Source organism: Eubalaena glacialis, chromosome 9 (genome assembly GCF_028564815.1).
Source record: "Eubalaena glacialis isolate mEubGla1 chromosome 9, mEubGla1.1.hap2.+ XY, whole genome shotgun sequence".
In the NCBI taxonomy this organism is placed as follows: domain Eukaryota; kingdom Metazoa; phylum Chordata; class Mammalia; order Artiodactyla; family Balaenidae; genus Eubalaena; species Eubalaena glacialis.
In genome coordinates, this window is record NC_083724.1 from 85,458,178 (window position 1) to 85,476,265 (window position 18,088).

Genomic DNA, 18,088 nt, shown 5'->3' on the forward strand with positions numbered 1-18,088 from the left:
TGGTCTTCATGAGCTAACCCAGGAGTCTTCCTCCACTGGGGAGTGTCATGGCGGTTAGCACCATGGAAACAATACTGAATTGTAAAAGTTTAGGGTTCAAGCCACAGCTTCATGACTTTCCATGAGAACCAAAGTCACATAACCTTTCTCATCCTTGCTGACCACCAAAAAAGGATAATACCTCCCTCAAGGATTAGATATTGGTATATGAAAGTCCTTTGAAACTGTAGGTTTTTAACTGCAGATAAAATGAAGTGTGCTGAATTCTCTGGCAGCATAAACACAGGGATTAAAGACATAGCTGTTGAAATGAAGAAATGCATACCGGCAGATTATGCAAAGAGACAATAACAATTGCTAATGTCAGTAAAAACTGCAGATCAGTCATCAGAAATGGGGCCAGAGTAGGATCTCCATTTCCTGTCTTCTTTATTCTCTTCCTGGAGAAGCTCCTTCCCTGAGCTCCTGCAAAGGCCAAGCCATCTCCATTTATGAATTAAACATGTACTTTTTTGTTTAAAAAAATGAAGGTATGATATTAAAAAACCCGTTATATCAATGCTGCTTACTCCTAATATATAAATTCTCAAAATAAAATCCATTTCACTTCAGTTTTTTGAAAACCTGCTTTGTCTGCCTTACCTCTGGCCTTTGAAACCAACCTGACACATCTTTGAGCCGGGGACACACAACGCTCAGGTGAGCTGCCGACACCCTATTCAGCCACAGGAAATACTCTGAACTTCTCTTTCACCTACTTTCTCTCCTCCAAATCTCATCGCTGCCTGTCAGTGATCTCCTGGCTCTTTAATTCCAACTTCAATCTTGCCTCTGGACTTGGAGACTTATTTATTCAGAATGCTTGGGTTCCTACCATGTGCCCGGCACTGTTTGTTCACCTTGAACAAAACCATCAAAAACCTGTGGGGCTTCCCTGGTGGCACAGTGGTTGAGAATCTGCCTGCCAATGCAGGGGACATGGGCTCGAGCCCTGGTCTGGGAAGATCCTTTTGACATCCTCTTCTAGACTGAGACACTGGGCTGGATCCCTTTCCCTCGAAAACTGTCTTGGATGTGTTCATTATGCCACACAGGGCTGTTCTCTCTGGAACCATTTAGAAGGTTAAGGAAGAGAAAACAAAGTACCTTCTTCAAAACAGAAGTTCCAAGTAATTGAAACACCAAATTTACTTGTGTTCAATTTCTGGCCATTTTGATGTTTTATCTCTGTCCCTGAACAATACTTTGAGGTTAAAAAATAAATAGCTTCATTTCCAGTACCAGTTTGAAAATTAGCCACTAGGTGGTGGGTTCCGTTGGCTTGCTTTTTCATATACTTTAAAATGTTTTTGTTTGGCACAATGTAGAGTTTAAAAAGAGAAGCAAAGCTTTCAAGGTAAGTGCAGGCCAGCTAGTGACTCCAGATCTCAATGTCCCAACAGCACATCAAATACTTACAATGGGGCTTCCCTGGTTGGGCAGTGCTTAGGAATCCGCCTGCCAGCGCAGGGGACACGGGTTCAAGCCCTGGTCCGGGAAGATCCCACATGCCACAGAGCAACTAAGCCCGTGAGCCACAACTACTGAGCCTGCGCTCTAGAGCCGGCGGGCCACAACTACTGAAGCCCGTGAGCCACAACTACTGCAGCCCACGCGCCTGGAGCCCGTGCTCCGCAACAAGAGAAGCCACTGCAATGAGGCGTAACCCCCGCTCACCACAACTAGAGAAAGCCCGCGCACAGCAATGAAGACCCAACGCAGCCAAAAATAAAATTAATTAATTAATTAATTTGTTTAAAAAAAGTTATGATGGCCAAAAGATGCAAAGGTGCTATAAAACTGGAAAAAAGGAAATTAATAATCCAATGTTCTCCAGACAAAATTTACACTAAACAAAGCATAGGTGAAGCCCTGGAACAGAAGAGCAGAGAAAGGAAGTAAAAAGGAATTTATGTTACTCGCCCCCCCCTGCCCCGCCCCCACCATTTCCTTGCAAACCTCCACCTCAGAGACATTAGGCCTTTGCTGCCCATGAAGCTAGTAGCCACTTTCCTACTGTAAAGAAACCAGTTTCTGAAATGACCATTGTTTGTTTCATACAGTAGCAGTCACTGGTGCTGCCTACCAAGTATTTCTCTCTCTTTCCTGGGTATGTGATAGGATTGCGCTTCCCCAATCCCTTGAGATTAGGTATAGCCATATGAGTCGCTTTGGCCTGAGAAAAGTGATGTGTGCCACTTCTGGATGGAAACTTTAACACCCAGTGCACAAGTAACCACACTCCTTTTGCCTCAGCAAAGGTGACCAGAAGCTCTCCAGATAGTGACTGCTCCAACAGTCTGGATCCTGGATGAGCCCTGCTGCCCCATGATGAGTACTCAGCAGGAGTAGAAAACAAACCTACTGTGTTAACGCAGTTGTTTGTTACTGCAGCGTGACCTCACCCACGCTGACTTCTACTCATCTACCCTAAAAATGGGTTGTCAGATATTCCTTACAAATATCAGACTCTCAGTGGATGCAAGGGTGAAAAGTATGCATTTTATATACGGAATCTAAAAAAATGGTACTGATGAACCTAGTGGCAGGGCAGGAATAAAGACGCAGATGTAGAAGGGGAAGCTGGGACGAAATGAGGGACTAGCATTGACATATATACACTACCAAATGCAAAATAGATAGCTAGTGGGAAGCTGCTGCATAGCACAGGGAGATCAACTCAATGCTTTGTGATGACCTAGAGTGGTGGGATAGGGAGGGTGGGAGGGAGGCTCAAGAGGGAGGGGATATGGGGATATATGTATACATATAGCTGATTCACTTTGTTATACAGCAGAAACTAACACAACATTGTAAAGCAATTATAATCCAATAAAGATGTTAAAAAACTATGCATTTTGTTTTTTAAGAAATCAAAAGCATTTATATTTTGTAATATTTACATTTTAAAAACTGTTCTTTTAACTATAATAACTATATAGAGCAGGAGTTGGCAAATTTTTCTGTACAGGACCAGATAGCAAATATCTTAGCCTTTGTGGGCCATATGGTCTTTGTCACAAGTACTCAACCCTGCCAATGTCTCACAAAAGCAGTCATAGACAACATTTAAGTGAATGCCAATAGTTGTGTTTCAATAAGACTTCACTTACAAAAACACATGGTTGACCACATTTGGTCCACGGGCCATGGTTCTGCCAACCCCTGATAGAGAGCATTGAAGAGGGAACAGAATCGACTTTATACTGGCTTCTCCCATCATTCAGCTCCATTTATTGACTTACACATTGTTCATTACACCGAGAAATCTTTCTACAACTGCATTCAGGACAGGAATCAAAGCAGGAGAAGTTAATTTTCACAATTTTAGAGCTTCTATTAATTAAATAACTGTGTGGCCCCACAGGGAAAGAAATAGTATAGTTAAAGTAAGAACTTCATCATAAAGGGAATTAGGAAAGAGGCCTTCTTTTTTCCTATGTGAGAGTCACTAAATTTTTCTGATTTCATCCATGGTTGGATATTTATTACTAGAAATGCAGCATGCACTGAGGCTACAAAAATGCAATATACAAACTATCCAAAGGACACATTTCCCTGGCTACCCTGCATAAATATTTAAAACTTCTTTTTTAAATGTTCAATAAATATACTGGAAAACAATTGCTTGTACAATGCAGATGTAACCCTTTTTTCAAAAAGCAATTTCTCATATCAAGGAATTAAATTTTCTCATAATGAAATAAAGGGCCAATTTATTTCTTATTTTGAGCAGTGATTATTATGACTACACATATAAGTGAACAGAATAGACATGGTTCTTGAACTGTTGCCTATTGTAGGAGGGTGAATTACTGGCTCAGAGTTCTTTCTTTCTCCCTCATCCTGTCAACAGACTCCACAGTTTACCTCTCCATCTCATTGATGGTGGGCTTAGCCATGTGACTTGCTTTGGCCAATGGAATGTCGACAAAACGACAGTGTGACATTTCAGAGCAGAGGCCTTTAATGACCTCTCATAAGTTTGCTTCCCCATCTTGCACTTCTGCTATCTTCCATGAGGGAAACAGGTGATTTGTAGCTGCTCTCTGTGATGTCCAAAAACAAGGAACAGACTTGAACCCAACTCTTAGCCTAAAGTTGAACCATTCCAACTAACCTGCAGATCTGTGTGTGAGGAAATTAATGTTTGTTGTTGTACACGATTGAGATTCTGGAGTTGTTCGTTATGCAGTATTATCACATCAATAGCTGACTAATACAGCTATTATTGACCATTTTTTATTACTTAATCCGAAAAATGTTTTCACAATGCCATATGAAAAATTATAATTTGTAAATAAATAGTCATTAGTTCATTAAAAATGTTTCAACTCACTCAAGAAACTGAGCCATCAAGTGTGATTAAGCCTAATAATTTCACATAACCATTTTCAAAAACCTCTGAACTTTTCTAATTTTTAAATAGTGCAGCAAGACAGTATTTTTTCTTTTTAACACCTTTATTGGAGTATAATTGCTTTACAATGGTGTGTTAGTTTCTACTGTATAACAAAGTGAATCAGCTATACATATACATATATCCCCATATCTCCTCCCTCTTGCATCTCCCTCCCACCCTCCCTATCCCACCCCTCTAGGTGGTCACAAAGCACTGAGCTGATCTCCCTGTGCTTTGCGGCTGCTTCCCACTAGCTATCTATTTTATGTTTGGTAGTATATATAAGTCCATGCCACTCTCTCACTTCATCCCAGCTTACCCTTCCCACTCCCCGTGTCCTCAACTCCATTCTCTACATCTGCGTCTTTATTCCTGTCCTGCCTCTAGGTTCATCAGAACCTTTTTTTTTTTTCAGATTCCATATATATATATGTATTAGCATACGGTATTTGTTTTTCTCTTTCTGACTGACTTCACTCTGTATGACAGACTCTAGGTCCATCCACCTCACTACAAATAACTCAATTTCGTTTCTTTTTATGGTTGAGTAATATTCTATTATATATATGTGCCACATCTTCTTTATCCATTCATCTGTCGATGGACACTTAGGTTGCTTCCATGTCCTGGCTATTTTAAATAGTGCTGCAATGAAACTGACAAAGGATTAATCTCCAAAATATACAAGGAGCTCATGCAGCTCAATATCAAAAAACAAACAACCCAATCCAAAAATGGGCAGAAGAACTAAATAGACATTTCTCCAAAGAAGATATACAGATTGCCAACAAACACATGGAAGGATAGCATTTTGAAGTACTAACAAATGTGTCCTCAACTATTCCCTGTGTTTCACTGAATTATTACCCCTAGGACCTTTTCTCAGCCCAAGGGCTAGAAAAGAGACACCTATTAACTTAGGAAGGAATGTTTCCAACAATGGATTGCAAGCCATTAATGGATCACAAAATCAATTAAGTAGGTCTCAACCAATATATTTTAAATGAAAAATAGAATAGAAAACATCAGATTGTCTCATACATAAAAAGGTAAACCTTGTGTCACAAATACATATGGGAAAAACAGAGACTGAAATGTGATGTCGAAATTATTAAAAATTGTATATGTATGGCTGATTAACTTTGTTATAAAGCAGAAACTAACATACCATTGTAGAGGAATTATACTCCAATAAAGATGTTAAAAAAAAAGAAATTATTAAAAATTTTTGAGAGCCACTGCCTTAAAGGAAGTTTATTTTAATAGAAACAGAGGAATCAAACATTTGGCTCTAGTTCAACACTGGACCCTTCTACAAATTGTAATTAGCACTTTACTTTCTGCATCATTCTGAGACCATAACTACACATAATGTACAATAGAAAGACATTATTTAAAAATGGAAAAGACCACAGCAAATTATATGCTAAACAGTGAATTACTGAAGTCATTTCCATTAAAATCAGGACCAAGATAGGAATGAATACTATGACCACTACTTCTCAATAATGTTTAGAAACATTTAGCTAATGCACAAAAGCAAAATAAACAGAATATGAAAAAGAAGATAAATATCTTTCTTTCCTTATCGATGACATTATTAAATTCCTAGAGAACTTAAGATTTAATAAAACACAGAATTAATTTGGTAAAGAGGCTAATTACAAAATAAATATATATAAATTAACATCTTTTATCCAGATTCACGATAACCAATCAGAAATGTAAGTGAAAAAAATTCTAAGTTGTGATCAAAACTGTATAATATATAGGAAGAAGTATGGTTTTTCAAATATAAATTTATTTAGTTATTTATTTTTGGCTGTGTTGGGTCTTTGTTGCTGCACGTGGGCTTTCTCTAGCTGAGGTGAGTGGGGGCTACTCTTTGTTGCGGTGTGCGAGCTTCTCATTGAGGTGGCTTCTCTTGTTGCGGAGCCTGGGCTCTAGGCGCATGGGCTTCAGTAGTTGTGGCACGTGGGCTTCTGTAGTTGTGGCACATGGGCTCAGTAGTTGTTGTGCACAGGCTTAGTTGCTCCACAGCATGTGGGATCTTCCCAGACCAGGGCTCGAACCCTTGTCACCTGCATTGGCAGGCGGATTCTTAACCACTGCACCACCAGGGAAGTTCCAGGAACAAGTATGTTTCTTTAAGCTATAGTACGTAAGTGAAAAGGCAAGCCACGAAGTAGGAAAAGCTATTTGCAAAGCAAATATCCAACAAAAAACCCTTATATCCAGAATATATAAAAAATTCTTTCAAATCAATAAGAAAAAGACAGACAATCCAGTTTTTTTTAAAGCAAAAGATTTAAACCAGACACTTCATGAAAGAGGCTATCCCAAATCAATAAGCATATGAAAGATACTCAGCGTCATTAGTCCCGATGAGATACACTATGTACTCATCAGAATGGCTATCATTTTAACAACTGACAATGCTAAGTTGGCAAGAATGGAAACAACTGGAGCTCTCACAGTGCTGGCAGTAGTGTCAGTTGGTACTGGTACTTTGGAAAAAGTCTGGGATTCTCTGTGAGAGGTGAACATATGCAGACATACATATTCCTGGCATATACTTGATGAAAACATGTACATAAGTGTACCAAAAGACATGTATAAGCATGCTTTGGGTATCATTCATAGTAGCCCAAACTAGAAACAACCCCCAAATGTCCATCAAGAGTAGAATGGAGGGGTAGAAATGTGAAATGATGCAGCCACTGTGGAAAATGGTATGGTGATTCCTCAAAAAATTAAACATAGAATTATCTCAAGGTCCAGCAATTCCACTTCTGGATATATACTCAAAAGAATAGAAAGCAGAAATTTGAGTGGATATTGGTACACCCATGTTCCCATGAACAATATTCACAATAGCCAAAGTGTGGAAGCAAGCCAAGTGTCCATTAATAGATGAATGGATAAACAAGATGCTGTATATCTATACAATAGAATATTATTCAGCCTTAAAAGGAAGGAAAGTCTGATACATACTACAACATATATGAACCTTGAAAACATTATGCTCAGGGAAATAAGCCAGACACAAAAGGACAAATATTATACGATTCCACTTATATGAAGTCCCTATAGTAGTCAAACTCACAGAGGCAGAAAGTAGAACAGTGGTTGGCAGGGGTTGGGGAAAGGGGGAATGGGGAATTATTGTTCAATGGGTATGAAGTTTCAGTTTGGGATGATGAAAATTTCTGAAGATAGATGGTGGTGATGGTTGCACAACAGTATAAATGTGCTTAATGCCACTGAACTGTACACTTTAAAATGATTAAAATGGTAAATTTTATGTTATGTATATTTTACCACAATAAAAAATTTTAAGAGTAAAATGGATAAATTGTGATATATTCATAGAGTGAAAGACAGCCTCTTCAATAAATGGTGTTGGGAAAACTGAACAGCTACATGCAAAAGAATCAAACTGGATTACTCTCTCACACCATACCCAAAAATAAATTCAAAATGGATCAAAGACTTAATTGTAAGACCTGAACCATAAAACTTCTAGAAGAAACCATAGGGAGTATGGTCTTTGACATCAGTCTTAGTAATATTTTTTTGACTATGTCTCCTCAGTCAAGGAAAACAAAAGCAAAGTAAACAAATGGGACTACATCAAACTAAAAAGCTCTTGCACAGTGAAGGAAGCTATCAACGAAACAACAAGGCCCCCTACTGAATGGGAGAAGATATTTGCAAACGATATATCCGATAAAGGGTTAATATCCAAAATATACAAAGAACTCATTCAGCTCAACATCAAAAAAACAAACAACCCAATTAAAAATGGGCAGTGGATCTGAATAGACATTTTTTCAAAGAAGACATACAGATGGCTAACAGGCACATGAAAAGATGCTCAACATCACTAATCATCAGGGAAATGCAAATCAAAACCACAATGAGATATCATCTCACACCTGTCAGAATGGGTATCAACAAAAAGAAAACAAATAACAAATGTTGGCAAGGATGTAGAGAAAAAGGAAACATCGTGCACTGTTGGTGGAAATTAAATTGGTACAGCCACTAAGGAAAACATTATGGAGATCGCTCAAATAATTAAAAATATAACTACTATATGATCCAGCAATTCCACTTCTAGGTATTTCTCCAAAGAAAACAAAAACATGAATTAGAAAATATACGTGCACCCCTAAGTTCATTGCAGCATTATTTACAATAGCCAAGGTAGGAAGCTACTTAAGTGCCCATCAATAGGCGAATGGCTAAAGAAGATGTGGTATATGTATACAATGGAATATTACTCAGTTATAAAAAAAAAAGAATGAAATCTTGCCATTTGTGATAACATGGATGGACCTAGAGGATATTATGCTAAATAAGTCAGACAGAGAAAAACAAATACTGTATGATTTCACTTATATGCGGAATCTAAAAAACAAATGAACAAAGGTAAAAAAACAGAAACAGAGTTACAGATACAGAGAACAAACAGGTGGTGTCAGAGGTGAGAGGGGTGAGGGTAGGAAAGAAATAGTTGTGGGAGACTAAGAGGTACAAAGTTCCAGTTGCAAAATAAATGGGTCATGGGTATGAAATGTGGAAAACATAGTCAATAACTAACTAATATCCTAGTATGGAGACATACTGTAGCTAGACTTATCATGGTGATCATTTTGAAATATATAGAAATATCCAACTACTATGTTGTGTAACAGGAACTAACATAGTGTTGTAGGTCAATTATACTTCAAAAACAAACAAACTCATAGAAAAAGAGATCAGATTTGTGGTTACCAGAGGCGGGGGTTGGGGGAGGGGGAAGTGGATGAAGGCGGTCAAAGGTACAAACTTCCTGTTATCAGATAAATAAGTATTAAAGATGTAATATACAACATGATAAATATATTTAACACCGCTGTATGTTATATATGAAAGAGAGTAAACCCTAAGAGTTCTGTTCACAAGAAAAAATTTTTTTTCTATTTCTTTAATTTTGTGTCTGTACAAGATGATGGATGTTCACTGAACTTATCGTGATAATCATTTCATGATGTATGTAAGTCAAATCCTTATGCTGTGCACCTTAAACAAACAGTGCTGTATGTCAATTATATCTCAGTAAAACTGAAAAGAAAAAAGAAAGAAAGAAAGAAAGAAAGAAAGAAAGAAAGAAAGGGAGAGAGAGAGAGGGAGGGAGGGGAGAGGGAAGGGAAGAAGGAAGGAAGGAAAGAAAGAAGGAAGGGAGAAAGAAAGCAATCCCACAAGAAAAAATATATATAAATATAAACAAAATTTTAAGAGTAAAATGGATAAATTGGATATATTCTATATAATGTAATAATATATAACAACGAAAATGAAGAAACTACTGCTGCACAATAACACAGATTTAAAAATTTTGTTATCCAATAGCTTAAAATGTACATGTGTGTATTTGAATATGTATATAAAGTAAACAATGACAAAAATAAATGCAAAGGGACAATTTTACATCCTTAGGACACATTTCTAGCAGTTTTAGAATTGCATTATGTTCCAGCTTTAACCATGAAGCTTTCTGAAAACTGAGGCCAAGAAAATTTCAAATGATCAAGGCAAATGTTTTTATAACTTTTCTTTTAATATTTTTTAAAATTTAATAAACAAGAAGGAAAAATATCAGACTATTTTTTTCACACTAGGCCCTGGCATCCCTTCCCTAAACTGCATTGTCAGTTGGCTTCCTGCACCATTCTGAGGTTGTAACTACATGGAAAGCAATCTGGCTAGGAGCTGAATTAGACAAGGCAGAAAATGATCTCTTCCAAGGTGTGAGGTTTGGAGGAGAGAGGGACGGAGTCAGGAATGGCCATTGGAGGAGTGTCCTGAAGAGACTGCAATTTTTTCTTGACTGTTTCTGATGCAGAAGCAATGATAGATTGTTTCAAAAGAACTACATTTGCATCCAGTTATTCAACAGTCCTTACAAGGAGAGAAAATGCCTGCACAGTTAGCCAGGTGTGATGCACAAGCACTCACCCTCATCCCTTAAGATCTGAGAGGACACTGACAGCATTCTGGTGACAATGAGGGGGACTGAGGCCAACCCCTGTCCCTAGCCAGGTGAACCAAGCCTGACTAGCCCTCCACTGCTTCAATGTCAATAAATAGGAAAAAGCAACATGGAGCCTAGGAAGCAACGTAGCGTGACTGGAGAAAATGGAAACAGTAAACTCAGGTTGCAGAGGAAAAACACACTTTTTTTAAGAGCTAAAATCCATTATATTTATTTTTTAAAAAGAATGAGAAACACTCAACTTAAGATGCAAAGTTATTCCCAAAACTCGTAGCCCTATACTACTCTGCTTTTAAAAAATTTTTTTATTTCCTTAAAAAATGAAATACAAAAGGGTAGTATGTTAAATAGTGTTCCCCCAAAACTCACGTCCACCCAGGACCTCAGAACTGGTCACCTTGGAAATAGGATCTTGGCAGATGTAATTAGTTAAATTAAGATGAAGTCATACTGGATTAGGGTGGGCCTTATAGGAAGGCCTTATATGGTGGTGTCCTTAAAGGAAAAAGAGACACACAGAGACCCACACAGGGAAGAAGGCCATGTGAAGATGAGGGCAGAGATTGGAGGGATGCACCTACAAGCCAAGGATAGCTGGGAGCCACTAGAAGCTAAGACGAGGCAAGGAAGGCTTCTTCCCTAGAGCCATCAGAAGAAACCTGGCCCTGCTGACACCTTGATTTAGTTGCCAGAACTAAATTTCAGACAACAGAGAATAAATTTCTGTTGGTTTAAGATGCCTCCTTTGTGACAATTTGTTGTAGTAGCCCTGGGAAACTAATACTGTGAGATATACAAAAGGGTGTATATATATGTAAATGGACAGTTCATAATCAATAACAATAAAATAAACACCCATTTATCCACAATCTAACTTAAGAAAGAAACGTTACTGGTAATTTTGAAACCCCTAGAGCGCCCCTCCCAACTCACAGCCCCCACTCCTTGTCTCTACTATCTGGATTTTATATTAAGCCTTTTTTCCTTTTATTTGTAATTTCTTTATACATACATATGGATAAATCCCCAAACAATATATTGTTTAGTTTTGCTTCTTTTGAGCTTTTATGTAAATTGAGTTATACTTTACATATTGTTCTTTATGTGTTTTTTACACAGTATTTTGTTTTTGAAAGTAATTCATGATGATGTGTAATATTGCCTGTACAATATATTTTTCATTTTACAACTAATCACACTATTTCCCAATATTTTTCCATTATAAACAATAGTACCATGAACATTCTTTATATGTCTCCTAATACACATGTGCACTGTTAGGGAATATAGCGACCTGAATTGGAATAGGCTTAGACTTGAAACAGAGTTTCTACCTAATAGAAGAATTGCTGAATTATAGGGTATGTTTATGTTCAACTTTATGAAAATTATATTTTAAAAATAATAATAATAGTATTAAAAGGAATTTTTTAGATATCGAAATCACAGACTTGAAACAAGACAGAAAAGATGAGATAAAAATCACTTAATCCAAAATCTGACAAAGATGGAGAAAAAAAAAAACACAGACCAATCTCACTTAGGAATATAGATGTGAAAATTATAAATAAAGTATAAGCAATTCAAATCTAAAAGTCCAAAGTAGTAATATATCATTACCAAGTTGGCTTTACTCCATGAATGCAAGCATGATTAAATGTTAAGAAAAAAAATGCATATAATTTATAAAATTAGTCAAAGCATGAAAGTATATGATCATCTCAATCAGTATTGAAAAGATACTTGATAATATTCAGAATCTATTTTTCTTTTTTAAAAAACCCCTTATGAATCAACACTAGAAAAATAGATTCTTAACATGATGAAAAATAGCCATAGTAACTAAATTAGGAACAAGAATAGATTACTTGCTTTCACATCCATTATTCAAACTGGAATTTCTAATCTATGTATTAAGAAAGAGAAAGTGAGTTATAAATATTATAAAAGAGACAAAAATTAGAAAGGAGAAAAATTATTTGGAGATGATATGATTTGGAGATGATTTTTCACCTAGATAACAAAAGACTAAAAATCTAGTATTGTAAAATTACCATTGAAAAATTTCAACAGAAAGGAGACAGATATACATACCACTTGTCCATGTGTACAGCAAAGACAATTTGTCCAATATCCCCTTTGTGATGTTCACTCTTGTATATAACTTTATTAGATGGAATAGGGGATGGAATTTTCTAACATTCACATCATTATCTCTTTGCTTTTCTCTCTTCCTCATTTTTTTTTTCCTGTCAGAGCAGACATCTGAATTCATGTACATCAAATGCATATGTATTCTAACACCATTATAAATAAAACCTTGATATCCAATTATACCCATTTGCAGATTCTGCTTTTGCTTCATGCCAAGCTTGATGTAAAATTCAAACCGCTACAAATCCCACTTCCCAACAAATAATCCTCTAGCGCCACAAATATTATTGAAAAAAACTAGAATTTGCTAGGATGTTGACATTGGGAGAAGTTGAAGGACGGGGGAATATGGGAACTCTCTGTACTTTGCACTCAATTTTACTGTGATCCTAAAACTAAATTTTATTAATTAAGAGAACAGAATTTGCTAACCATGTAGCCAAATTGAAAAGTTGACACCAAATAGCACACGTTATTTCCATCAGACAATTCCTCCCTAAGTGGCTCTTGCCAACAGTACCAACATGGGCAGTCAGGACCCCAGCTCTTGGCCCCAGAATTAAAAGGCCCAATTCTGACTTCTTCCACCTGAATACACACCTATGATTTGGGGTCAGTGGGGTCAAGGAGCTGTGCTCTCCAGAGCCCACATTCTAGAACTTTTCTTTTGTCCTTCACCTACTCTCTTTTTTTTTAAAGATTCTTTTTCATTTTCATGAACCCTAAATGTCAGCCACATGATCATTTCTATCCTTCACAACTATTACGGTCTTTTTGCAGTAAAACCAAGCTCTTCATACAAACAAAAGTTAATATCAACTGCTGAGATGCTAGAATATTCTTCACCTCATTTACATTTTTTCTACATATCAGCATTAATTTGTTAGAAATATTAAGGAAATATTTTCCTTTCACACAGCAACCAAGACAAAATAACTGAAAGTAAAATCAAAACTAAATGCACAGGATTCATACGAAAAGAATTACAAAACTTTACTGAGGTACCTGAAAGGTACAAAAAGTGGAGAGATATACTGTAGCCCAGATTAAAAGATTTTATATTGTAAATATGACAATTATCCACAAATTAACATCTAATGGAATGAAACTCTAATCAAATTCACAATTGGATTTTTAAATTTGAAACAATACAAATAAATAGAATAATAAAGTACTTATATTATCTCATAGAGAAGAAGGCCCCAGAAGAAGAGAATAAAATCCAAAAACCATCTAGGAAAATATCAATAGAATGAACTCAGAAAAATTTAGAATTTCTGAATGGCAAAAAAAAGGCTATGAAAAAAATTTTTTAAGTGAAAAGGTAAATGATAATCTAAAATAAATTTACAACATACAAATCAGAAAAAAAGTTGATATATTGGAAGAGGTGTTTTTAATCAATAAAATAAGGCCAGTAAAACATGAAGTATTACCCAGGAAAGTATTCTCAAGGATTCAGGAATTACACATTCTCAGACACCATCAGTAGTTGTCAATCTGAATAACTTTTTAGAAGTACACATAAAATCCATAAAATGCACAATAACATTTGGGTTATTGGTCCTTCTTTCAGGACCAGTGGCCTTCTGGGACCAATGTAGTACAAGGTAATAGTTATACAAAAAAGTATAATTATCCAAGCAAAAGAATTACTGTCTTGACTTTTACAAACAGTGAAAAATTAGAGAAGACTTGAATTTCCATCATTTTCAGGATTAATAAATAAAGTACGGCACTCCCATGAGATGGACTATTGTGCAGCCATGAAAAACGATGATGCAGTTTCCAGCAATGCAGCAACAGGAGTAGCAGCAATCCTCCAAGATGCCCAGGAGGCAGAGCAATTCAGCCCAAGGGGCAGCAAAGAAACCCCGAGGGATGAGCGAAATGGTCCAAATACACCAAACTGTATCTGCAAATGTTGAAACTAAGCTACAAAAAGGCAACAGGGAAGAATCAATCTGCAGAGTGGAAACCAAAAAAAGTGAAAGAGGAGCAAGAGGAACAGGCCGAAGTGGGTCAGGAAGACACTAAAGAAGATGTAACTGCAGAAAACAGAACAAAGAGGAGAGTCCACCCTGTGGCGAAGCAGAAGCAAAAGAAGCCAAGTCTGATGATGAATATCCTATTCCAACTCTTGTCCGTGGTCTCCATTCTCCCCTTACTGTTCAACTGTCTTGTAAAGGCATGCTTTTTAGACACCCTAAAAATAATTACGCATTTTTTTACCTATTTAGATAAGTGTAAATGCTTTTTCTTAAAAGGTAAAATCAGGTGCTGTTGTTTATTTTTCTGCACAACCTGGAATTCAAGGAATATTGAATTAAGGAAATCTTTGACATCTTGTGCTCCAACTTACCATTCCATAGGCTGGGGGTAGGGAGGATTATATCCTTTAACATGAAGCATAATTAAATGCAATTCACAGTCATAATCACGCATTTAGCATGTCTCAAACATTTCATTGCTGATCTTCTATACTTCATGCTGCTCTTTGGTAGAATAGTTTTCTAAGCAAACTGCTCCCTGATCTTGGTGCTCTTGGTCAGACTTGAGTGCCATCTGTGACATCTTTGGTAGCAGTAGCCCAGTTTATCCTGCAGCTTTAATCATACACTGTGAAAGATTGGACTTTTTTTAGCATGTTGTAAGTATGTTATTAAATCATGAATTAGTGGGACTTTAACCTAACAATTTATCAATATTTTATCATGAGTACTTGATATCCTCTTCCAAAGGACAATTTGCCTCCAAATTTTAACTGAAGTGACTGGGTAACTTGTTAGAATAGGACTGCAACCACATTTTTTTAGATTTGTTAGGACTTGCATAAAAATTGTGTATAGATTATTTATATCATCTGTGAACAGACCAGACGCTAAACCAATAAAATCTCCATTATAAGAAAAGTGATGGTGTGTATATATTATATTTCATTGACTCTTAGATCTACATTTTTCACATAGGTTCTGCTATCCTCCTAACTGCTTGGTCATGCATGAACTCCAGCAAAGATTCTATATAGTTGTCATTTCAAATTGAGTTATGCACTTCATTGGTACTATGCATGTTGAGTTTAATTGTTATTTAAAATGTCTTTCAAAAGATTTCACCACAACCAGCATTGAAACAAAATCATATAATGTATGCAGAAAGATATGGAAACATAAAAGCAGAGTACAAATGTAATATTACGAAGCAAATAATCTTCATGAGAAGAATGACCATAATTTCATATTTTCTGGGGAAGAAACAACCAGTGCTTGATGGGACCCAAGAAAGAAGATACCCAAAGTGACTAAAGATAAGAAAATGCAAAGAGATTGCCTTCACACACCGTACAATCCAGCTTGAAGGGTGGAGGAACTGGCAAACTTCAGAATAGATGAAGGAAATTTCAAAGCATCAAGAAGCTGGTTGTATCAGACAGACAAAGACAAATACTGTATGATCTCATTTATAGGTGGAATCTAAAACAAACAAACAAACAAAAAACAGACTCATGGACTCAGAAAACAAATTGATGGTTGCCAGAGACGGGGATGGAGGGTGGGCAAAGTGGGGGAAGGGGGCCCAAAGGTACGAACTTCCAGTTATAAGATGAGTAAGTCCTGGGATGTAATGCACAGCATGGTGACTATAGTTAATAACATCGTATTGTACACTTGAAAGTTGCTGAGAGAGTAGATCTTAAAAGTTCTCATCACGAGAAAAAAATGTGCTATGTGTGGTGATGGATACTAACTAGACTTATTGTGGTGATCATTTTGCAATATACAAATACTGAATCATTACGTTGTACACCCAAAACTAATATAATGTTTATGTCAATTATATCTCAATTTTTTAAAAAAGAAGCTGCTTATGACACAGGACTGTCCTATCAACAAAGTGTTATGCTATAGTTTAGGTGGCAGCTGTTGCTTGCTTTCTTCCTTTTTCTCACTCCCTCTTCTTCCTTCTTTCTCCCTCCCTTCCTTCCTTTCTCTCTCTCTCTCTCTCTCTCTCTTTCTTTCTCTGTAGTACCTAAAACAATGGGACACTAACAATCAATGATGTCTTATAGTCAAATGTTAACAAGAAAATGTATCCCTGATACATTTTAAGTGTTCCTTTCAGGAGCACATAAACTAAGACTAGAATCATACAGAGTTAGCATGGCACCTGGGTAAGGATAACATACAACCTGGTGAAGTGTTCCACATTTTTTCTTTTTCTTAATCTGGGTGTGTATTTGTGAACATTCATCCAGCTGTACACTTCTGTTTTGTGCATATTTTTCTAAGTGTGCCATGCTTTAATGTGTTTTCTTAAAATATCAGTATATAACAGAGTTTGCAGAGTATGGAACCCATTTTTGTAATAATGGAGGTTTACGTGACTTCTCACATTGGTGCACATATTTCTGTATGTCGGCACAGAACCCAAATGTCAACAGGAATTATGGAAAGACAGGTGACTTTTACTTTCTTTTTCATGCTTTTCTGTGTCTGAATATTTTTTACAGTGAGCATGTATTTCTTTCACAATGAGAAGAAAAAGACAGAAAGACCTAGTCCCATTTTAAAAACACACATACTTAAAGAAAACCTGCATATCCTTTAAACAGCAATTCCACTTCACAGAATTCGTGTGCAGAAATAACTAAGGACGTGCACAACAATTTAGCTGTAAGAATGCTCATCACTGGGGCTTCCCTGGTGGCGCAGTGGTTGAGAATCTGCCTGCCAATGCAGGGTACACAGGTTCGAGCCCTGGTCTGGGAAGATCCCACATGCGGCGGAGCAGCTAGGCCCGTGAGCCACAACTACTGAGCCTGCGCGTCTGGAGCCTGTGCTCCGCAACAAGAGAGGCCGCGACAGTGAGAGGCCCGCGCACCGCGATGAAGAGTGGCCCCCACTTGCCGCAACTGGAGAAAGCCCTCACACAGAAAAACGAAGACCCAACACAGCCAAAAAAAAAAAAAAAAAAGAATGCTCATCACATTTCATATCTCCTATCCAATATTTTCATTTGAGAATTTAGCCTAAAAAATGATTTACGATGTAGACAGATATTTATTTACAAGTTTTTTTATCATAGTGTTTTGTAAAATATCAAACACTTCCAATAACGGGATAGTTAGATAAATTACTGTATTGTACATTCACTTGAGGAACTTAGACACTAACATGGATGTGGATTTTGAAAAAAATGTGATGACATAGGAGATGCTTATTAACACTGTCACATGAAAAACTGTAATACAAAACTCACAATGCAGTATAAACCAAATTTTGTAAAACAGGCACAAAATAAATATATGACATATATATGCAAATAAGAAAGGAAGAAATACATGTAAATGTTTATACTGGTTATTCCAAACTGAAATTATAAGTTTTTAATTTTCTTTTTTGTACCTTTCTGTATTTTCCAAATTCTCTAAAACAAGTATCATGTGTTCTGTA

The 18,088-nt window shown here is 36.7% G+C and overlaps 1 non-coding gene across 1 annotated transcript; it reads left to right on the forward strand.

Annotated features, from left to right (window-relative positions):
- Positions 1 to 16,744: 16,744 nt before the first annotated feature.
- Positions 16,745 to 16,847, forward strand: LOC133098434 (U6 spliceosomal RNA). The gene has a single exon (XR_009702144.1). It is a non-coding gene; the product is annotated as a U6 spliceosomal RNA (small nuclear RNA).
- Positions 16,848 to 18,088: the final 1,241 nt, after the last annotated feature.